The 24,212-nt window shown below is 38.5% G+C and overlaps 1 long non-coding RNA gene across 1 annotated transcript; it reads left to right on the top strand.

The window, feature by feature from the left end:
* The first annotated feature begins 790 nt into the window (after positions 1-790).
* Positions 791-2,688, top strand: LOC307147243. Its single transcript, XR_013819248.1, has 3 exons — positions 791-823; positions 1,303-1,359; positions 1,857-2,688. It is a non-coding gene; the product is annotated as an uncharacterized lncRNA (long non-coding RNA).
* The last annotated feature ends 21,524 nt before the right edge of the window (positions 2,689-24,212 follow it).

Below are 24,212 nucleotides of genomic sequence, written 5' to 3'. Positions count from 1 at the left end.
AAAAAAAAACCTACACTGTAAAAACTAAAGGAGCCTCAAATATCCTGTCGGATACTCAAGGAACTTCAAAATGTAATTTAGGTGCCTCAAAGCTCTTTCTCCTATAGTAGGGTTACTGGAGGAGCATTGACAAACTTTGAGGTTCTTGCTGGAACTTATGGGATCCTTTAAGCACTTTGTATTTACTTCAGAGGTTCTGGAGTCACCTTTTCATTACCATGAGACCTCTAAGTGATAGAGGAACATGCGATAAAAGGGTTATTGGAAGATCTTTTAACATTTAAGTGGTTTCTGGAAGATCTCTTATGTTAAAGCCAGCATCTGGAGGAACCCAATGGTTCAGTGAGGCCAGAATAAGATTATTATTATCCTATTATTATTATTATTATTATAGGCTACTTAAGTTTGATTCAGTATACATACCCAGGTGAAAAAGACATACTATTAAATGTATTAAAAATGTACTTGAGTGTGTTTTTAGTAGACCTACAATACAAATATACTTTAATGCATGTTTAATACATTTAACAGTAACCTATGTCTTTTTCACTTGGGTAGCTTACATTTATTTAGTATAGGCCTATTTTATTAAGTAATTTAAACCTTAAACAACAACACTAAATAATAATAATATTATATGAAGAAGAAGAAGCAGGAGGAGAAAAGTATTATTCTGTCACGAAACTGCTGCTATTCCTCTGCTGTCGTCGCTTCAGTGATGCTCGCGCTGCTCGCGTGCAACAAAGCTCAGCTGATCGTCATCAGGAAAGTAACGGCTCCTCTCATCAAAGCTTCCGCTGTTTGTTCAGCTCTCCGTTACAAGGTTTGTAAACTCACCAAATAAATATAAATACAGAGTCTACTCACTATATATTCAAACACACATATATATAAACTAAATTTATTATACATTACTACGTTTTTACAGTGTTTACCACTCGTTTATTGCACAGTATCTGGTATGAAGGTTTTAGCCGCGATGCTAACTAACGTTACGTTGATCTAATGAACAACTGGAAATGATTGGCTTATTGTCTTAGATTGATTTAGTCATTCAATTCAACATATTCTGTACAACTGTGTCTTCAAATTGCTGATATAGCCTAACTAATTTAGCTGATTCTTGGCGTTTGTTATGAATAACAAAAGCAGGTTAATATAGTTTGGTCTGTTTTTGTTTAGCCTAACTTTACTTAACATTACTACAGGTGCCCTCATTCTCTCAAATGCCATTTTAAAGCCATTTACTGTTCAATAAATATTATGTTGTGAATAATCAGCTTTGTTCTTTTGTTTCCCCAGAACAACCATTACATTTCTAAAATAATCTGAAAATTTCAGTGGCAACATTGAATTACAGTAAGTTACCTGCACCACATGCAGTACTTTATTACTATGAACTTTCTCTGTGTGAAATTGTATTGTTTGACTGTGTACTTGTGTTTTTTAATCAGTTATTCTCTGAAAATCTTCCCTCATGCTCTCAAATCTCATTCGTGTTACTCAGAAAAATAATATCACAGGTTTGGTTCACAAATAATGCATTTTTCTAATATCTTTATCATTTGCATTTGAATATAAGACATTTTAACTCTGAATTATAACTTCAAGTTTAGTCTTTTTCGACAAAAAAAAAAAAAAAAGGAAAAAGCTATTAGGCTTCAGAAGACTTACAACACAACCCCATAACACATGAGTTGTGAACTCATTGATTATTTTTAGGATCTTTTCTGGGACATTTTTGGAGCTTAACCATTTTTACATAAATTGTTGCATTGAATTGAACTAGACAAGAGTACATAAGAATGGTTTCATGAATGATTTACACGTTTGTTTTCTGCTTGTGTTTCATGCAGTGAAATTGAATGGTGACTGGGGTTGCATTATGCCTGAGATCTGCTTTTGGGTTCCACAGACAGAAAGTCAAATAGGTCTGGAACGTCACAAGGCTGAGGAAATTATTTAAATTTCACAACTATCACTTTAATAACATTACTAACAGTAAATTTTGTACTTTGCAGGGATCTCGGTAAGCTGAAATACAAGTTTGAACAAGAATAAAAATCCTCCTGTAGACCTGAAAATCATTGAAGTGCCTGGACCGACCATCCACCAGAAAAGAGGAAAAACAAACGGAAAACGATGCTGTACCTTTTCACTTTTCTAACTCTTTAAGTACCTCACACCAACTTGGTCCCATAGTGACATTTTTGACCACAAACGAAATTGCTGATCGTGTGGATTCTTATTGAAATGACTGGAATTCACCAGTGAACATTCACAGAACAACAGATAATTTTACTGCACCTTAATACTGTTTCCAGGTCGAAGCCTCTACTTCTACTTCCTCTATCTTGTTTCATGAGAATACTCAACAACCATTTATGAACACTGTTGATTCAAGTCACACATTTAAGCTTTTCAAAAGCCATAGTGTACATTACAGTCTCCAGTCTAACGGCATCCCAGACTTAAACATTTTATGATTCAAAATAGCTGAATAACTAACCATCTGAGATTTCGGTATAGAGATAAAGGTTAGGATCATAATTTTCAGGAATATTACAGCACAATGAGTGCATATTAGCACTGTTTGTTTTTGGCATCTGATAGAGCTTTTGGACTTGGAAACAGTGATGTCAGACTAACCATCGGACTGAAACACAAATGTTTTAAAGTTAAGTAAAGATGGACATTTTTAATTAGTCAAAATGTAATTTTTTTACATTGATTTATTTCGTGGAACATATGTGTTTCCATGCATTTTGTTGAGATGTCTTTTCTTGTTTATCTATTGTATATACATGGTTGATTATTCATATTGCTTATGTATTATACTATTTTTTTGTGTATTCATTGATATTAAGCTATAGATAGCTTTTTTTCCCATGTGCATGGAAGTGTATGTATAAAAATGAATATCAAATATGTAATAAACAATTCTTATTTCGTATTTGGTTTAATTTGTTTATTATAATAGAAGTCAAAGGTAACCATAGTAACAACATGAAATTAAATATTTAAAAAAAAAATGAAATTTGGTTCCTGGAGGCACCCAAAGTGGTTCCACACAGTGCCTAATATAAGAGTTCCTCAGGAAACTTGTGTGGTTCCTCAGAGAACCGGCCCTTTTTAAAGGGTGCCTAGAGGATCTATAGACGGTTCCGCCGGTGTGGCAAAGTGAAGAACCCCAAAAGGTTCCTCCAGGCACCTTTTATTTTTACAGTGTATGGTAAGAATATACCCTGAAGAAAGAAAGTCTAAGCGCCTAATCTTGACCAAAGCCTTGTCACCCTTTTAAATTCATCCTTAAATTACAACACAAGAATATTCCCTTTTTGAAGGGCACTCCATAACAGAAGTGGCATGTCTAAACCACATTTTATGTTCGCCATCAAACAGTCTGCCCAAGAGCAGCACTGACCAAAATGAAAAATACAATAGAAAGACCAGCAAATGCAATAGTGCCACACCGGCCTGGGCAGATTAACCCAGACCCCCTTGTGATAATATAACAAAAGCCTCTGTATCTTGCTCCAAGAGCTACCGATCCAATCAAGCACGTAACAGCTTGAGCCATGAGTTAAGGTGCAGAGGAAGAGCAGAAATGGAAGCATTCCCTATGACTTGGGTAATTAACTCTGAACAACATACAAGCAATGTCAAACATTGGGGAGAGGAGAAGTAAATGCAGGCTCAGCAACACTTAGAGATGTGCAAGGCTAATGCACCAGGCAGGAAAAACAACACACTCCTGCAAAAAAAAAAACAAAAAAAAAAAAAACAGCATGGATGAAGGACAGCAGATTTATCTGCATAAAAGAGTTTATCTGGTTAAGAGCTTGAAAGTACCTCCTTCTCACGATCTGCCCTTCACTTGCTTAATGGTCACGACAAGGACTGAGTTTCAATCTGCAGGCGACACCTGTCCACAGTTGTGACCTTCAACCCTGTCTGAGGACTCTGAACTCGATATAACCCAAAACTTCAAGTCTGATAGGAAGAAACAATGTGTCTAATTGAATGAGCATCCATAAAAAACATCTGAGGGTTGCAAAGTTAAATAATAATAATTATTATTATTCTTAAAGTTTACACATCTAATTTACTCTAATAGTGTGCATGAAAAAAAGATACACTGTCAACTCAAAAACTAAATATTTTTCAGATAATATTTACAAAAAATTATACTGGTTGAGTACAATATAAAAATGGGTCTTTATATATGAAAAATATATAGCTGCCTGTAAATTAAGAAGGGGGTTCTTTGCAGGGGCGTCACCGAATTTGGGGGTTCTTTTCAGGTTAAAATTTTTGTGGGAAGGTTAGTTTTTGGTTATAAAATAAATAGGCCTTTTGTCATATTCTGAGTTTGGTTGAATAATGTTTGTATTCTGTTTGATTTAGTTTTCCTGTTCAGTTCTGGTTTTGTTGTCACAGTTTTTGAGTTTAATAAAAGACTTTTGGATTGTTACTCCTTCATCCTGGTGAGTGTTCCACACAGCACCCTGACAGTACACCAAACCATAAAGACTATGGATTTGGCTGAAACAAAGAGATGGGCTGAGGATAATTTACTCTTGACCCATCGTCAGAGTAGTTGATCTCTGGAACTATATCTAGAGGAGTTTGTGAAATTCTCCCATTTGGTAAGTTGGAGCCATCACATGCTTAATGCCTGTTTTTGGATGGGATTGGATGACGAATTATATCCTGGATGACGAATTAAAGTCTTATCTCCATGTAAATGCAGTGTATCCTTAGTTGAATATATTAATTATGCCCTCTGGATGAATGATTCTGATTTCGTTGTTGATGACATGAATGAGTCTGTTCCAGAGAATGAAATCCCAGAGTCTGTTCTAGAGTGTGAAATCCTCGAGTCCTTTCCAGAGAGTGAAATCCCAGAGTCTGTGTCCCTGCCAAAACCCTTGAGGTGAATGATTTGATTGCTTTTGTCTAAAATATATTCCTCCCAAAATCCTTACAGGTGAGTGATTTGATTGGTTGTAGGCCAGGTGGGCAAATATAAATAAGATTTAGTTTAACCAATAATTGATTGCTTGTCTTTATTAGAGAAAAATAGTAAATAATATCTAAAACATAAAACAGTTGGAAAACAACAATTTCAACAGAAAACATTTAAAAATACTTTGAATTAAAGATTTCAAACAAAGGCATTACATACCACATTAGATGGCGTGTCCCAGTCGACTCCAGTCCTCAATAGCTCCTGTGTGAATCCACATCAACAACATCTTCCTCATCTAACATTGAGCTCCACCCTTTCTGTCCTTCACATCTGTCTTTCTCTGTTTGTCTCAGTTGACCTCTGCAAAAACTGCAAAACAACAGTAATGTAACCACCGAAAATACTCACAACAAAATAATGGCCTATTTAAGAAGAGTTACATCATGTCAGTTTCTAAACTTACTGTTTGTTGTCTCACTTTGGCTTTTTTGCCACAACCTTGATTGAGTGTTTCAGATGGGCCTTCCCGGGATGAATCTACGAATACTTCATGGCCTCATTATAAATCTCGCAGGTTACATAAAAGACATAAAATGTTTAGTAACAGAAAATATTCACAAATAGATAAAACTGGAGCTGTATGGTAGGAATTTGGAAAGGGTTAAATTTTTTAAAGGGATACTTAAGGATTTAGCATTAAGCTTTGTATTAGTAGAAAACCTGTAGTATTTTCGAATTACCATGCACACCTCTTGTGTGCACCTCTTGTGTGCACATCTAACTGAATTCATTCCGATTGGTGAATCTGAATGTAGTGTTTACATGAACGCTAAACAAGTGATCGGTTGATGTGCGTTTTAACATTGCTAAGAAAATTCCCGCACCTCCGTTGCGAGACCGGCATTGCTAAGACCGGCATTGAAAATTCCCGCACCTCCGTTGCGAGACCGGCATTGCTCAGTAATGACGCCACCGGCCTCGCGCCGTTCTCCCGCGGCCGTCAGCCTCGTCCTGCTCGCCACAGTAAACATGATGAATGGCGACTGTAGAACGCAAAAGCCGAATCCCGGACATTTTGGGCGATCCCGAAATCCCAGGCAGACTCGTCACGGAGACTCACTGGTAGCCTAACCTTGTTTTAAACTGCGCTCTCTTACCAGTAGGCGTGGCCTCCTAGGGCAGCGAAGCAAGTGCATTCTGGGAGTTGTTGTCTTTCATCCACATGAGCCAAAAATACATTTTCTGGCTTTTCTCAGTCTAGAAAGCTCCAAATTAAAAAAATGTCTGCACATTTCTTCTACATAAATGACCTATTTTAAATACACATTCATCTTTCCAGAGGTGAAGTATCCCTTTAAATTTCTTGGTGTGTTATTTGACACAAGACTTACATGTAGGGATCATGTATCAAACGTAGTAGACAAATGTAAAAGGGTAATGTATTTAATGAGACGTCTTCCTGGAACAGAATGGGGAGCAGTGTAGCTTATTTGAAGCAAATTTATATATATTTAATTAGAGCAAGAATTGAATATGGGTGTTTGGTTTTTGGATCTGCAGCCAAGTCAGATTTGGCTGGAATAGATATAATTATATATAATCCAAGCTAAGGCACTGAGAATATGTACAGGAGCTGTGCTTCTCCAGTGTGTTCCTTGCAGGTAGAAACAGGATAAATTTGTGAAGAAAGCAGCTTCAGGCTAACTATTGGGTCAATTTGATGGGTCAAAGGTGTGATCACCCAGTTAAAATAACAATTCAGGCAAGCTGGGAGAGAGAGGTGGCAAGACTTCCAAGTTTTGGATGGACAGGGGAGGCATTGGCACAGGAAATGTCTATACATGACAAGATCTTTTGTCCAGGAGTACTGTGGCCATCAGTTCCTTTATGGCAATTGGAGGTCCCAAAGACTGATTTAGAGATACTTGGGATTAAGTCAGATAATCCTGAGTCAAATTTGGTGCATGTATTCCAGTGTCATATAAGAGAAAGATATCAGGAACATATATTAATTTGTACTGATGGTTCAAAGGATCAAGAAACAGGTGCTACAGGAGCAGCTTTTGTTGTTCAGAGATGGAATGTCCAAGCTTTTAAGAGAACATCAAACTTCAAATCACATCAAAGTGTGTCCACAGTGGAATTATATGCAATCCTGATGACAATGCAATGGACTGAGCAGATTCAGAACCATAAAGTGTTGACATGAAGTGACTCTGTGTCAGCTATCAATAGTATTGGGAAAGGGTCATCAAAGAGTTGACAAGACCTTGTATATGATATTCTTCTGGCAATTAGAGATGTGAAAAGGAGAGGGGTAGAAATAGCATTTGAATGGGTCCCAGCTCGTGTAGGTATTGCAACAAATGAAAAGGTTGATAAGTTGGCCAAGGAAGCTGCTCAAAAGGAAACCATCGATGTAAACATAAATCTATCCAAGGAGGACGGTAAAAATATTGTGTGGCAGAGAACAATTTTAAAATAGCAACAGCTCTGGGAGCAAGAAAACAAAGGGAAGAACCTATTCTCATTATCTAGTAGGGTAACTGACTCAGTTAATGTTTGTAAAAGGGGAGGGGTGGGGAGGGGAGGGGAGGGGTGGGGTGGGGGGTATTATTTCTAGAATGAGGATTGGTCACACGTTTCTGAATAACACATTACTTATTTTAGGTTTTGATTTCTTGAAATCAACATGTTTTGATTTCTTGTAGAAATTATGACCGCCAAAGACAAGATCTACTCAGAGAATTGCGAGAAATTGGCTTGGAAGAAGTATCTCTGAAAAGTATTTTAGAAGTAGGGTTAAACGAGAGGGGAAACCGCTGTTTTTTCTAATTTTTAATAAACACTGGAATGTATAGCAGGATATAGTGCACTAAGGTCCATAGATGGCAGCAATGCAACTTTTTGGATGCCGGCTGCTGTAAAACCCCAAAGAAGAAGAAGAGATGTAGAACTATTGTCTGCTGGTGTTGTTGCTGCTCATGAGGCTACCGAAGAGCTGACGGGATGTGTGGGTTACGGGAGACCAAAGCCGCATCAGAGGTCTCATTTGATCCATCTTCCCCTTTGATGTTTTGATTTGGACCTTTTGTTGTTTATGTTTGGTTGGACTGATGTCACTTGAACTTGCTACTTACATTTACATGCTGACACGCTGACTAACAATTACACTGATCACTTGACATTTCATGTTTCTTACTTTAGTTAAATAAATCGTATTGTTTATGCAGTGGTTGTGTGGCGTCTCCCTTACTTTGTTGCGATCTAAGAATAGAATCGTAACAAATGGGGGCTCGTCCTAAAGAGTAGAAAAATAAATTGAGTAAGAGAGAGAAAGAGTAGAAATGAGAGTTCGTTTGATTAAAATATAGATATTGTTTAGCTCATTTGGTGTATTAGGTGCTCTGTTGGAAGATAATGTGAAAAAGAAGTTAATCATTGTTTATTCGCAATATTTTTGGTGATGCACGTAAATCTTTGTTTAGATTATGTTTGGAAATGTCCCATGAGTTCGAAGGTAGTCGTCATTGAAGGTAAGTGCATTTTTATTAAGGTTCAGATGAAGCCTTATTCATTTTTCCCCAGTAGGTATTAGCTATGCCTTGTGTTGATTTGTCATTTTGCTTTTTAAAATTTTTGTGCAGGGCTCTGATTGCTGCTCAGTTTCGAAACCATCGGTATCTGGTGTTTAATGTCGCTTTACTCTTGAAAGATTAGGCATAGTACAGTTTAGTGGGTATGAGTGTTTTGTCAGTGGCTTACTAGGTTTTTAAATACACTTACTTTAAAGTCGAGAGAGTAACCAACAAGTTTAAAGGTTAAAATTACATCCGTTGAAGAATTTGTTAAAGCTCCGTCGGAGGACGTGTTAAATTTGTTTGTGAAGCAACAATTGTTGGCACTTGTAGAGCATTTTATTCAACAAATAAAGAAGAACAAACTTCATTCTATTGTGAGAGATTGGTTGACTGAAAATAATCTGTTGATTGTTTCCGCGAAGAAAAAAATTAAGTTGAAATAAAAACTTTATTGGATATTTTCTCAGGGTTGTCTTTTGAACCGAGAAAAGAGATTTTGGCATCAAAGAAATTTGAACAAACTTATATTTCAAAATTTGAGAAAAATGGTTGTGGGAAAAATGAGATTTAGTATGCAATTACTGTTTCAATATTGGACATTAGAAAAATAAGTGTCCTGTTTTGGCCTCAAAGTTGAAATCTAGTCAAAAGAATAAGGCAAATGTTAGGAATTAATGATTTTGCGGGTAGTGCCTCTATGGAAGTAGGGAATGAAGTATCTGAGTCAAAAACTGAAAGCGCAAAACACTTTGCACCTTTTATTACACAGGGTTTTGTTTCTTTGATCAATTCTGAAGATAAAGTCCCAGTTAAGATTTTGAGAGATACCGGGGCTTCGGAATCCTTTATTCTTGAATCGGTCCTGCCTTTTTATGATGCATAAGTGAAGGGAGGAATGTTTTAATCAGGGGAATTGGATTACAAGCTCTTTCTGTTCATTTGCACAGAATAGACCTGACTTCGGAGTTGGTCTGTGTAGTCTTGGAATTAAGCCACGGAAACGCAGAGATCTGCATGAATACAACATCCTCTCAAAGTTTCTCTCCTGACATATAAGAATAAAGATTTTTCTTGGCAAGATAACTGGTGTCCGGTCCCGTGAATCAAATAATAACGGGGAGAAACTTTGAGAGGATGTTGTATTCATGCAGATCTCTGCGTTTCTGTGTTTCTCTGCCCTCACCCCATCATTCCTCTATTTTCTCCTTCCTCTCACCCCATCATCTCTCAGTTTCTCTGGGGTGGTACAGTAAGATTGAGCAGTAACTTGTTTATAGAGTCGTGAGACATCTTGTGAGGAAAAAAAAGTGTCAAAGTGTGTTGTGCCTGGTTTGTCTACTCTTTTTCCTATTTCTCATAGGTAGTTGGTGACTGCACAACAGAATGATCCTGGGTTACAGCAATTGTTTGAGGATCTTATTCCATCCCAGGAGATAAGAAGTGCTGTCAGTGGATATTTTATCCAAGATGAGATGCTCTTAAGGAAATATATTCCCTATTAGAAAGGTTTGATGGAGGAATCTATAATTCAAGTAGTGGTGCCAAAGCAATTTTGAGAGGTAGTAATGCGAATTGCACATGGTGAAGTTGAGGGTCACTTAATAATAGAGTAATTAAAATGTATATCTGAGTTTTGTGACAGTTCTATTAGCCATACCTGAAAAGGGATATTTCGGCCTTCATTAAAATGTGCCATACATGTCAGTTAATAGGGAAACCGAATCAATCTTTGAGTCCAGTGCCTCTGTGTCCTATAGCTGTTATAAGCAAGCCCTTTGAGCATCTTAATAATTGACTGCATCTAAATCAGGTAATGTATATTTGCTGACTGTCATGTGTCAGGCAACTCAATACCCAGCAAATTATCCTATCAGAAGAATTACCACTAAAGCAGTTGTGAAAGCTTTAACCCAATTCATCTCTATTTTTGGGATACCCAAGATTATTCAGAGTGATAAAGGGACTAATTTCACTTCACGTATGTTTGCTAATATTTTGAGAGGACTTAAGGTTACGCAGAATCAATCAAGCACATATCACACCCAAAGCCAAGGTGCGCTTGAACGATTTCACCAAACATTGAAAGCATTATTACATGCTAACTGTGTGAAGTTGAACCGCGACTGGGAAGAATGTTTACCCTGGTTATTACTTGCAGCTAGAGAGGTACAACAAAAGAGTTTGGGTTTTAGCCCGAATTATCTTGTTTTTGGTCACAGTGTACGTGGTCCTCTTTCTGTTTTGCGGGAGGGATTGGGTGCAGAGGATCCTCCTAAAAATTTGTTAGAATATGTAAATGGTTTCCATAGATGTTTATTTTTAGCTGTAATAAGTGCTCAGAAAAATCTTATCAGAGCGCAGAGTAAAATGAAGAAACACTTTGACAAAAATACAGAATGGCTGTGGTTTACACCAGGTGATCAGGTGTTGGTTTTGTTACCTTCATCTGGCTCTCCTTTTTGCGCACGATTTACTGGTTCATACTAGGGATGCAACGGTACACGGTAAAATCCCGGACCAGCCCTGAAGTAAACTTCGGTCAGCCCTGCACGGGACAATCTACCCTCGTGTCCCGCGGGACTTCGGTTTTGCCATTGAGTTTGCGCTGATCCTTTTAGTTTTTGCTTTAGGCGCCGTTCACATATCGCGCCTAAAACGCGTAGAAAATGCTAGGCGCACCGCGTTCTCCTTTTTCCAAAGCAACTTTGGAAGGTTATTTCCAATAATGCATCTTATTGGATGCCGGCTGCCGTAAAACCCCAAAGAAGAAGAAGAGATGGGGAACTATTGTTCGCTGGTGTTGTTGCTGCTCATGAGGCTACCAGAGAGCTGACGGGATGTGTGGGTTACGGGAGACCACAGCCGCATTGGAGTTCTCATTTGATTTGTTCTCACTTGAACTTGCTACTTACAGTTACATGCTGACTAACAATTACACTGATCACTTGACATTTCATGTTTCTTACTTTAGTTAAACAAATCTTACTGTTTATGCAGCGTTTGTGTGGCGTCTCCCTTACTTTGTTGCGATTTAAGAATATAATCGTAACACAACACACAGTGACTTTTTTAGGGTATTAATCTCTATTTGTAGAGATACTGCAAGAGAAACAATTTCTCCCCCTACACCAGTTAAGGACCAGGTTTTATTTTCTGTGAAATAATATGGAAAGAAGAATGAAGTTGGGGAGAGAGGATTACTTCAAATTATAAACCATAAATACAGTAGATATGCTCTCTAATGGCTCTGTCAAAGCCGAGGTGACCATTACTGTCTCCAGAGACACAGACTCTAATGTTCCAAGCTCCTTCGTCACGGCTATGGAGGCCATTCCAATCTCCAGCGTTCCTAGATCCCTCATCTCTGCCAGGGAGACCGTTCCTAGCTCCAATGTCCTAAGGTCCCTTGTTACTGTCAAATTGGCCATTCCCTAGTCATGGCTACACAGACAACCTCTGTACAATCTAAGTACACTGTGCTTCAGGCGCTACCTCCAGTGCTTGCTTTACTGTCAGCACCTCCCAAGCTCCCTGAGTTACCAGCACCTCCCTGGTTCCCTGTATTACTGGTTCCGTCCAGAAGGCTACTAGCCCACCTGTATCACCCTGGTCACCTGCCCGTCACCTGCCATGACTCCAGGATGCCCTCCCCAGTTGGAGTCTTGTTCTTTTATTTTTGCCGCAGGGTCACGCCTTCTGGGAGGGGGGAGTTCTGTCATATTTATAGTTTTTTTTTCATGTTTGTATAGACCAATTTGGAGTAGACGTCACAGTTACATCACTTGCAGCTGTGCGTAGAGCCCTGCACGGGCCTCAAATCTAGGCCCGAGCCCGGCCCTGGCCCGAGACGCTCAGGCCCTAGCCCGACAGCTCATCAGAATTATCAGCCCGAGTCCGACCCGAGCCCCTTTTTTTTTTTTTTTTCACAGCGGCAGCCTGCCCTATTTGCAGCCATTAAAATATGTCCGTTTTGTTAGTTATGTTTCTTTTCTTTTCATTTCTTTATTAAGTTAATTTAGACAAATGTTTGGAGCATTTAAAAAAAAAAAAAATGACGACCAAGCAAGCCGAGCCAAAAGCGAGTAAAACATGTTTGATCAATTTAGCCTCTCAAATCAACGCTAATACTTTACTTGGCTACAATAAAATCCATAGATATAAAACACTTCAAGCATATCACACAGACAGTTAGTTTAATGTTTATTTATTAAACCAGTGAGTAAATTTTTTTGAAATACTGAGGCAGGCTCAGGCTGCTGGCAACAGCGCTCGCAAACGAAATGAGCAATAGCCAATCTAAACAAATTAAATTAAATAAATCAAAAACAAACTTGCAGGTTATCTTACCTCAAAAATGCACCACAGAACATGGCCATTCTTTTTTCCAGTAGTTTCCAACAGTTAAATGAAAATAAAGTCCAATCAAACGAAAAGTTAGAACAGTCTCTTACAGAGCATCGTGGAGAAAAAGAATAGCATCCACAGTGGAAGATTTTAACCCAGTCCTCTCTTCTATCACTCTGCGATTTTTCTCTTAATATTCTCCATTATTTGCACATGAGGTGAATCGTTGGTTGCGCTGACGGGAAACCTTCTGTGTGTGTGTGTGTGTGTGTGCGTGCGTGCGTGCGTGCGTGAGACTGTCATGTCAATTATGTCAGTGTAATTATAAGATTATGAAAGTTATGAGGTTATTAAATGTCTTTTTATGTTTGTTTTTCTATCGTCGACGTCAACTTCTCATATTTTTTTAATTAATGTCTAAAAATATAAAAAGAAGGATAACCCAAAAAAGGCCCGAGGCCCGCATGTGAACTATGACGTGAAAATTGGCCCGAAGCCCGGTCCTAGGGGCGTAAAAAAGTTGGGTCTTTGTTTTTCGTTGATCACGTGTTTCTCTGAAAACAACACGCGCACTGGCACGGAGCTTCATGAGAAATTGCGCTGCGTACTCAATATGCGCTTTGAAGCTTCAGTGTCAAATGTAACATCACTAGTTTCTCCTTCATCCTCAAGAGTGTTCCACACAGCACCCTGACGCCTATAATCTTCAAAATGGAGTATTCAGTATTCATAATGTATTTAAATCTCACATACTCACTCAAGAGCTTCAATGGGGAAGTTTTGATCACTCGCACAGTAGAAAGACCATCCCAAGGGGTTTAATTGAGTCTGTACACTATCTAAACTGCACATGGTCCTTGAAGAGGTCCAATATTTGCGGCCCAAAATCAATAGTGGCTAAAAGTGTTGAATTTGGAGATAATATCGATTTGACACTTCAATTGTTGAGCACCATCTTAAGAATGTGGTTCATGACTTTTTGGCATGGAACCTGGGGTGTTTTATCCCTGAGGTTTGTTTTGCTCTTGTCCTTCTTACAATAATTATTCTCAGCCAGCACTTCAAGGACATGACTGCATTTCCTTTCAGGGCTGTGTAGTATATTTTCTGATATTCTGAGCATCTGGCATTGGATTGGCAAAGCGAGTGCTTTTGCTTTTGTTAGGGTAGGCTTGATGCAGATTGTGAAGCCGTAACGCTGCTTTAACATTCTAGGAAATACAACTACATCAGTTTGTCCCAAAGATCAACACCTATGGCTCATGTTTCGAAGATCCACTTGTAATTTTCCCTGCAACGTACTACTATAACTCTGTGAATTAAATAACTTTAGACGATAATCTTGTAATCTGTCTCTTTAAAAGACAGACTGAAAATGTAACAGTTTGTTACAGCCCCAATGTTTCTTAACATCTTAAAGGAATGATTCATTCAAATTCTGTGATAATTTATTCACCCTCATGTCATTTCAAACAAGCATAAGCAGATGTTCAGCAAACTGTTCAAGCTGCTCTTCTCCACACAATGAAAGTGAACAGAACCATTTTAAGGCCTATACAGTACACTACAGTTTACAAAGTTTTTTGTTTTGTTTTTGAAATATACTTTATTCAACAAGCAAGGACACATTAAATTGATCAAATGTGAGAGTAAATACATATTTTGACACTTCTAACAAAATATTTATATTTCAAATAAACGCTGTTCTTTTGAACTTTATATTCAAAGAATCCTGAAAAAAAAAAAAAAAAAAAAATATATAAAAATCACCCTTTACACAAAAACATTAAGCAGGAGAACCGTTTTCAACATAATGTGTCTTGAGCATCAAATAAGCATATTAGAATGATTTCTGAAGGATAATGTGACACTGAAGACCGGAGTAACATGTATTTTTGATCAAATAAGTGCAGCCTTGCTGAGCATAAGACTTAAAACAAACAAAAACAAATCCGTAACACCCCCTAACTTTTTTACCAGTGTATTTATAAATACTGTATATTCAAATATGGAACACGAAGACATGTCACAGCAGGTTTGATATATTTACAGGATAGAAAAGGTGCAAGTCACAGACAGAAAATTTTGAAAATTTAATCACATTGTCTGTCTTGTCCAATGCATCATCAGTTTGTAGGTACTTTTCTCATTTTGTCAAAGTTCTGGTAATCAGAGGTTCACACACTGTTCCCCTCTCTGCTAAGAGCATTTCCTCCTGCTCAGCAGTGCTCAATATTGGTGTGGAACAAAACTGTTATATCCTTATCTTACAGACACAGGAACACTTTAAAGAGATTGTATAGACCAGTGGTTCTCAACTCCAGTCCTCGGGACCCGCTGCTCTGCACATTTTGTATGTCTATCTTATCTGACACACTCAAATCACTTCATGAGCCGTTTCTCAATATGCGAACTTGTCTGTACTTGTGTTCTTGTGGACTTGTGAAACGTCATCAGTCGCTGCCCAAGTACTGTTCCAATTCAAAGTTCACATCTAGCCAAGTCCAGTTCAAATCCCCGGATGTGTTCTTGATCCGCCCCTTTTACCGAGGATGCATCGAGAGGTGACTTGTGCGGACTTCAGACAGCCAGGTATCCCAGAATGCATCTCACACCAACCAGCAAGCGTCAATAGCAGAGGAGAAACCCCGCGTAATTTAAAAATACTGCTATAATTGTGTCACAAAATGTAGTTTTAAGAGTATTTCAGGCGAGAATGTAGTTGTTAAAAGCTCAAATCTTTGGTTTATTTATAAAGATAGCGCCTATTTGAAAATTTGATCTGACGTTTTCGGAGTTTTGAGAACCAGGCAATCGGACGCTCGGCGCTCGTACCCCGCCGAGAACAGCCTCTCTCGGCTAGTGCTGCTGACTTGCCGGTGGCTCGGATGTCTAGTCTAGTGGTTTAACTAACATGAGATATAAATCGTCTCGTGTATATCCAACAGGCGATTTATTTATTTTATTTGTCTCAATGTATAATTTGTTCCCTGGCAAAACGTTTTAGCTGAGAGCAAAGTGAAGTTTCATAGCTTTATTTAACGTTAGTCTATTTAAATTTAACGTTTTAGCGAGAGCTGACTTATGTTTGACTGAATCGTTGGCTTTATTGTTGTATAGCTTCTTATACCTTTTAGGCTACTTATACTTTTAGAATGGCTATTATTGATCATTAAAACTGACATTTAACAAAAAAGGTTATGTCATTTTATTTTATATATTTAAAACATAGCCAATATTTTATTATAGTCTGCATGTTGCCTATTCTCTTCACTGTATATACATATATGACACAACCCTGTCTCTTTTTGCTAAATATTCGTTTTAATGATCAATATTATAATGTTTTTTATTCATCATATTTTTAAAATGAAAACAAAAAGAGTCAGGGTTGTGCTTTATATTTCGTGTTGTTGTAAATATGCAGTGAAGATAATCAATTGCGTTTCCTGAACCACATTTGTGTGGCCATTATGTTAAAGATTTTTTTTAAATGAAAATGAAAAGAGGCAAAGTGGTGGTTTATAACATATTTCGTTTTATTTGTAGCCTAAAGAGATAACCGGAGTAGCCAGAGCGAGCTGCATGAGTGACGCTATCAAGTACGCTGCTGTTCCATTTGCAGAATTATCGGACTTGTGTCCTCCCGTCCTCGGGAGTTCGTTCTCCTGATTCGAACTTGTCAGTCCGAACTACCAAGGACTCAAGTCCGAACTTTGCGTACTTGGTATTGAGAAACGGCTATGGAGTCTCTCCTAACGAGCTGATGATCTGGTTCAGGTGTGTTAAATAAGGGAGACATACAAAATGTGCAGAGCAGTGGGTCCCGAGGACTGGAGTTGAGAACCACTGGTATAGACTCTATAGATAAGCCTATTTAGGTTGTTTTAGAAATGCTTTCAAAGTAAATAATAATAATAATAATAATAATAATAATAATAATAATAATAATAATAATAAATGTAGCTGCAAGCAGCAATTACGGAGTTCAAGCATTTAAGCCCGTCATGCCAACTATGCTGTTGAGTTCTAGGCCACACCGAAATGTAGGCCTGAAACCATTAAATATCCATGATGGAGAATGCACAAAATCTATAATACCAGTATTGGTATTGGTATTAAACCATATTGGTTTTAAACATTTATCAGCCAATGCTGGATAATAATAAAGATTAGATTAAAAAAGATTGATTGTCCCTCTTGTGGACAACAGTAGTATTTAAGGCTTCATCTTCAGTTGAAATGTTTGATAGAATGTACTGTGAGCCCTCTGAGCATCAGAAATCCTTGAAACCTGGCATGTTTCTTCAAAATCAGTTGTTCTCCATATCTACACAGTTTTGTGAATTTTCTACTTTGTGCACACAATATATAGACATATTACTCACAATGGGCCATACCAGAAATATATAAAAAATTGTATCTGCTAAACGGTTTCATCGATCGAAATTCTTTTGATAATTTTTTGCCATGAGAGTCCCTAGATGACGCATGTGAAGTTTCGAGCAAATCGCACCAACAGCCTAAGAGGAGTTCGAAAAAGTAGAGTTTTCAAATAATCTCAAATATTTAACAAATGATTTGATTGACAGCACTGGTTCTTGAGGCAAAGTTGTTCAGTATGAGGAGATCTATCAAATGATATGTATATTGTGTGGGTGTGTGAAACACCACGTGATTACAGAGCCATAAATCTTGTTAGCGCCATCTAGTGGTCGATTTCTTTCAAAATTCTTACAGACCTCTAGGGCCATGAGTCGAACATGCCCACCATGTTTTGTTCCGAACAACCTTCGATAACCTTGTCTAATAGGTGCTCAAACTTCACTGGCTAATGGCGGCCATGTTTTTCGAGATTCGCCAGTGTCCTCATAGAAAGGCATGGCACCCTGGACAAAGACACTGCATGCCAAATTTCAAGTCAGTCGGACTAACGGTAGCGTAGTTCTAGCTGCTTTATGCCTTTTTATGCCTTTTTTCGTATTTCGATTCACCAAGTGGTGAATCGACGCGGAATTTTTTGTGTGACTACAAAATGAGCTCGTACATGAGTACAACAAGTTTGGTGAAAATATCTCAATGCTTTCAAGAGTTATAGCCATTTTAGTGAAAGTGGCCCCGCCTACTTCAAACGTTTTGGTGTCCCATGGCAAGGTTGAATAACCGATCGTAATTATTTTGATAAAATTTTGCCATGAGGGTCCCTTGATGATGCATGTCAAGTTTCGAGTGAATCTGACAATCGGCCTATGAGTACGAAAAAGTAGATATTTCGGAAAATTCAAAATGGCGGAAAAATTTCAAATCTCCGATTTGAAATCGGAGATATACATTTTGTTTGTCTGGACTCGAGGATTCCAATGATATAAGACACTTGAGTCTACGACAAACACTCAAGGAGATATGAGAGGTTTCACGTTGTTGATCGCTGTAGCGCTGTAGAGGTCATATTTTGTGAGGTTCTCCCCAAATTGAGACCTACCACCTGGCCAGGTTTCAAGTCTCTAGGACTTAAGGTTTGGTCTGCCCGATCAGTTTTTCGGCGGAATAATAATAATAATAATAATAATAAAAATAATAATAATAAATATCCTAACAATTACGATAGGTTTTCAGCACTTCGTGCTTGAACCCCATATAATAATAATAATAAATATAGCTACAAGCAGCAATTATCGGGCCAAGCAGAATAAGACGACAAGACATGGCTGAAAGTTTCAGACCAACAGCAACAATGAACAATTAAAGACATTTAAAGAGGATTTTAGGCAAAATGGCTGAAAATCATAGAAACAGTAATTTCACTGATTATCACTTTCGACCAATAGGTGGCGCAGTTACAAAACTGATGTGATGTGGTCAGAGTGAAGTAACAATGACACATACAAAGTTTGGTGTCAATATGTCAAGGCATTGCAGAGATAAAGCTTGAATAATGCTTTTAGCATCGTGCCTCAACTTTGCTGTTGCGGTATATGAAAACGGTTTTGTCTATCGACACGAAATCCATAACTTTTAGTCAGCACAGTCTGGAGATGATACGATTCGATTTTGGTGGAAATCAGACAAACGGTCTAGGAGGAGTTCGAAAAAGTATGATTTGAATGAAAATCAAGATGGCGGACAGGAAGTTAGGCCATATAAGGAAAACTTGGTATCTATATTATCAGCTTCACCCAAGGAATCTATTAAGAACAGTGTCATAACGATAGGCAGATTTATTAAAAAGTTATTAACAGTTTTGGGAATTTTGTTATAACTTTTGACCACAAGGTGGCGCTGGTCCGAAACTTCTCATGCTCCTTCAGGGCATCGTGCTGATGACCCATACCGAGTTCCGTAATGATACGTTCATGCGTTCATAAAATACAGCATTTTAGCACATAATTCAAAATGGCCGACAGCCAAAATGGCTGATCTGGGACAAAGCGTTCAGAAGTTATGAGCAAAAATAGCAATTTTTCATATCTCCGGACCAGTAGGTGGCGCTGCGCCGAAACACAGCATGTAGCCTCAGGTCATGCTTGTGATGACATGTACCAAGTTTGGTCTGAATCCAATAAAGCGTTACGGAGATACAGCCTTATGTCTGTTTTTGCAAGTGCTACGTAACATTAATTTGCACTGTATTCGAGAACGGTTTGATCAATTTTTATGAATTCCATAACTTTTTTTGTTGCCATGGTCTGTAGATGGTCTGGTTCAATTTTCGTGAAAATCTGAGCATCGGCCTAGGAGGAGTTCGAAAAAGTAGGTTTTTCAGATAATTCAAAATGACGGACAAATTTCCATGACGAAAAATGACGTCATAGGATGCCATCGAATCAGCTTGAGCCAAGGAATCAGGGGGGGGGGGGGGGGGAAGAATTTGGTTTCTAGCCATTACAATTCAAAAGTTATTAGCATAAACATGAGTGAAATTTTGGACAGTTGGTGGCGCTAGAGGGATTGAGTTGGAGACTCCAAATTTGCTATGGTGACTTTTCAGACTGTTCTCTATAAGTGTGTCAAATTACATAACTTTCCCGCAATCGGTTCTATGGGCTGCCATAGACTCCCAGCCGGAAGAAAAAGAAGAAATATAGCTGCAAGCAGCAATTATCGGGGCCAAGCGCAAGAAGAGGATAAGATATGCCTACATGGCTGAAAGTGTCAGACCAACTGCAACAATTAGCAATTAAAGACATTTAAAGAGGATTTTAGGCGAAATGGCTGAAAAATCATATAAACAGTAATTAAAAATATCATTTATTTGATTATCACTTTCGACCAATAAGTGGCGCAATTACGAAATCGATGTGATGTGGTCACAGTGAAGAGACAATGACACATACAAAGTTTGGTGTCAATATGTCAAGGCATTGCAGAAATAAAGCCTGAAAAGTCATTTTGGCATCATGCCTCAACTTTGCTGCTGCGGTATACGAAAACAGTTTCGTCTATCGACGCGAAATCCATAACTTTTAGTCGGCACAGTCTGGAGATGATACGATTCGATTTTGGTGAAAATCGGACAAACGGTCTAGGAGGAGTTAGAAAAAGTAGGTTTTGAATGAAAATCAAGATTGCGGACAGGAAGTTCGACCAAATAAGGAACATTTGGTATCTATGTTCTCGGCTTGACCCAAGGAATCTATTAAGACCAGTGGCATTTACATAGGCCGATGTATTCAAAAGTTATTAGCAGTTTTGGAAATTTTGTTATAACTTTTGACATAACACTTTTGTCAAAATATTTTGGGTACCTTCAGGGGATGGTGCTGATGGCACATTCTGAGTTTCGTAATATTACACCAATGCATTTGTTAAGTATAGCATTTTATTTCACAAAACTGCATTGAAGTCAATGGGAATTTCATGTTTTGTTCTATTATAGCACCACCAAGAGGCTCAGTCCCACCATTTTTTTATGTGTCCTCAGAGTGAGCCCATACATATGTGTGTCAATTTTGGTGAAAATATCTCAATTCGCTTTGGAGTTATAGACATTTATATGAAAAAAACACGTAAAAAATGACTGACACATGACTTTGATTAGATTTTACTACCCCTTACTATCAATATTTTCACATTTGGGCATTAATATATGTATATCGACCTATGTTTCCAAACTTCTGACGGTGGTTTCGTCTCGATCGGACTAGCGGTTTCGAAGATATAGCCAAATGTTTTTTAAGCGCTAAATAACAACGCTACACAAACCGTAAGGCAAAACTTAGCATGTTTGGTATCGTTGGACTCGGCAACGATTCAGGAGTCTAATGAGATGACTCAGGTGAAAATAAGTCAACCACACCCAAAGTTATAAGCATTTGAAAAAAAAAATCACCACTAGGTGGCGCTGTTTCGAAACTTCTCAGGCTCCTTCAGGGCATCGTGCTGATGACCCATGCCAAGTTTCGTAACAATCGTTCATGTGTTGTTAAAATACAGCATTTTAGCACAAAAGTCAAAATGGCCGAAATTGGATATCAGTCGACTCGGCATGTTGCCCTGAATCTAACGAGACCAATTTTATGATTTTTGGACAAACTGTTCAAAAGTTATAAGCAAAAATAGCCATTTTTCATATCTCCGGACCAGTAGGTGGCGCTGTGCCAAAACGCAGCATGTCGCCTCAGGTCATGCTTGCGATGACATGTACCAAGTTTGGTCTGAATCCGATAAAGCGTTTTGGAGATACAGCCTTACGTCTGTTTTCGCAAGCGCTACGTAACATTTGTTTGTGGGTTTATCGTTAACGGTTAAGCGAATCAACTTGAATTCCATAACTTTTTGTCAGCATGGTCTGGAGATGATCTGGTTCAATTTTCGTGAAAATCGGAGCAATGGCCTAGGAGGAGTTTGAAAAAGTAGGTTTTTTGGAAAATTCAAAATGGTGGCCATATTTTTATGGCGGAAATAGGGTGCAATCAGTGCAGGAATCAGAAGAAAAAATAATTTTGTTAATTGGCCTTACGGTTCAAAAGTTATTAGCATAAATATGAGTGAAACTTTGGACAGGTGGTGGCGCTAGAGGGAATGACTTAGAAACACCAAAATTAGTGTATTTAATGTTGGGACTGTCCTCTATCAGAATGTCAAACCATTACAACTTTCCCGCAATCAGTTCTATGGGCTGCCATAGACTCCCAGAGCGGAAGAAGAAGGAATAATAATAAGAAGAAGAACGGAAACAGATACAATATGTGCCTCCGCACCTGCGGTGCTTGGCCCCTAATAAGAACGGGAACAGATACAATAGGTGCTTCCGCACCTTCGGTGCTTGGCCCCTAAAAATAATCACACCATGAGAATGGATTAAAAAGAGAGCGACACCTAGTGGTATGATATTGAATAACATTTATTGTCAACCAAGAGCAGCTACAGTATATGTTTTAGTGGCATAATTCTGGTACTGGGCAAACAATACATTTATATCTTTTGAGAAACCACATACATATTGATTTGTTATCTGTAATATTGTTGTAACTGTATCGTCACATTAAAAAGATCACAGTCACATAATACTGCAAATTAGTCATATTCATTCGTTTGGCAGCAGCGCACTTTATACACTCACCTAAAGGATTATTAGGAACACCTGTTCAATTTCTCATTAATGCAATTATCTAATCAACCAATCACATGGCAGTTGCTTCAATGCATTTAGGGGTGTGGTCCTGGTCAAGACAATCTCCTGAACTCCAAACTGAATGTCAGAATGGGAAAGAAAGGTGATTTAAAGCAATTTTGAGCGTGGCATGGTTGTTGGTGCCAGACGGGCCGGTCTGAGTATTTCACAATCTGCTCAGTTACTGGGATTTTCACGCACAACCATTTCTAGGGTTTACAAAGAATGGTGTGAAAAGGGAAAATCATCCAGTATGCGGCAGTCCTGTGGGCGAAAATGCCTTGTTGATGCTAGAGGTCAGAGGAGAATGGGCCGACTGATTCAAGCTGATAGAAGAGCAACTTTGACTGAAATAACCACTCGTTACAACCGAGGTATGCAGCAAAGCATTTGTGAAGCCACAACATGCACAACCTTGAGGTGGATGGGCTACAACAGCAGAAGACCCCACCGGGTACCACTCATCTCCACTACAAATAGGAAAAAGAGGCTACAATTTGCACGAGCTCACCAAAATTGGACAGTTGAAGACTGGAAAAATGTTGCCTGGTCTGATGAGTCTCGATTTCTGTTGAGACATTCAGATGGTAGAGTAAGAATTTGGCGTAAACAGAATGAGAACATGGATCCATCATGCCTTGTTACCACTGTGCAGGCTGGTGGTGGTGATGTAATGGTGTGGGGGATGTTTTCGTGGCACACTTTAGGCCCCTTAGTGCCAATTGGGCATCGTTTAAATGCCACAGCCTACCTGAGCATTGTTTCTGACCATGTCCATCCCTTTATGACCACCATGTACCCATCCTCTGATGGCTACTTCCAGCAGGATAATGCACCATGTCACAAAGCTCAAATCATTTCAAATTGGTTTCTTGAACATGACAATGAGTTCACTGTACTAAAATGGCCCCCACAGTCACCAGATCTCAACCCAATAGAGCATCTTTGGGATGTGGTGGAACGGGAGCTACGTGCCCTGGATGTGCATCCCACAAATCTCCATCAACTGCAAGATGCTATCCTATCAATATGGGCCAACATTTCTAAAGAATGCTTTCAGCACCTTGTTGAATCAATGCCACGTAGAATTAAGGCAGTTCTGAAGGCGAAAGGGGGTCAAACACAGTATTAGTATGGTGTTCCTAATAATCCTTTAGGTGAGTGTATGTGCACACATTATGGTTTAAAAAGCTATTCACTTTCCACTGTGAATCTTGCACAAAGCTCAGTGACTGAGTGAAAAGGCCTCCATTTGTTTTCCACTGATTACATGACTTGTCACCATTAGTGTTTAATGCATTTTAAGGTCACAGTTTGATAGCAACAGAGTTAAACAGGGTAAAACAATAAAATGGGATACATATTTAAAATTCAAGCTTGTGAGTAGCGAGACATAGATTTACAGTATGTTGATATGCTTCAAGCTATTCCCAAAACGTACACTTTTTGCAAACTTAAAATGTATAGAAAAGTCTTGTAACTAAAAGCTACTGATATATGAAATATGAAACTGCTAAGGCCATAGGTAGGTAGCCTGGAAATCAAGTCCCAAATCTGAAAGATTAAGGGTCTGGCATCGACTAATGAAAATCGCCCAGCTCGAGGGGCGGCACCAAGCATGCATTTGAAAATCTCACTGCACGCAATTGGATAACACTACGACCAATCACAATAAGCCCCATACGCTTAGTTATCAGCAGAG

This window comes from Squalius cephalus (assembly GCF_949319135.1).
Source record: "Squalius cephalus genome assembly, chromosome: 19".
Classification (NCBI taxonomy): domain Eukaryota; kingdom Metazoa; phylum Chordata; class Actinopteri; order Cypriniformes; family Leuciscidae; genus Squalius; species Squalius cephalus.
This window is presented reverse-complemented; position numbering and strand designations above follow the sequence as displayed.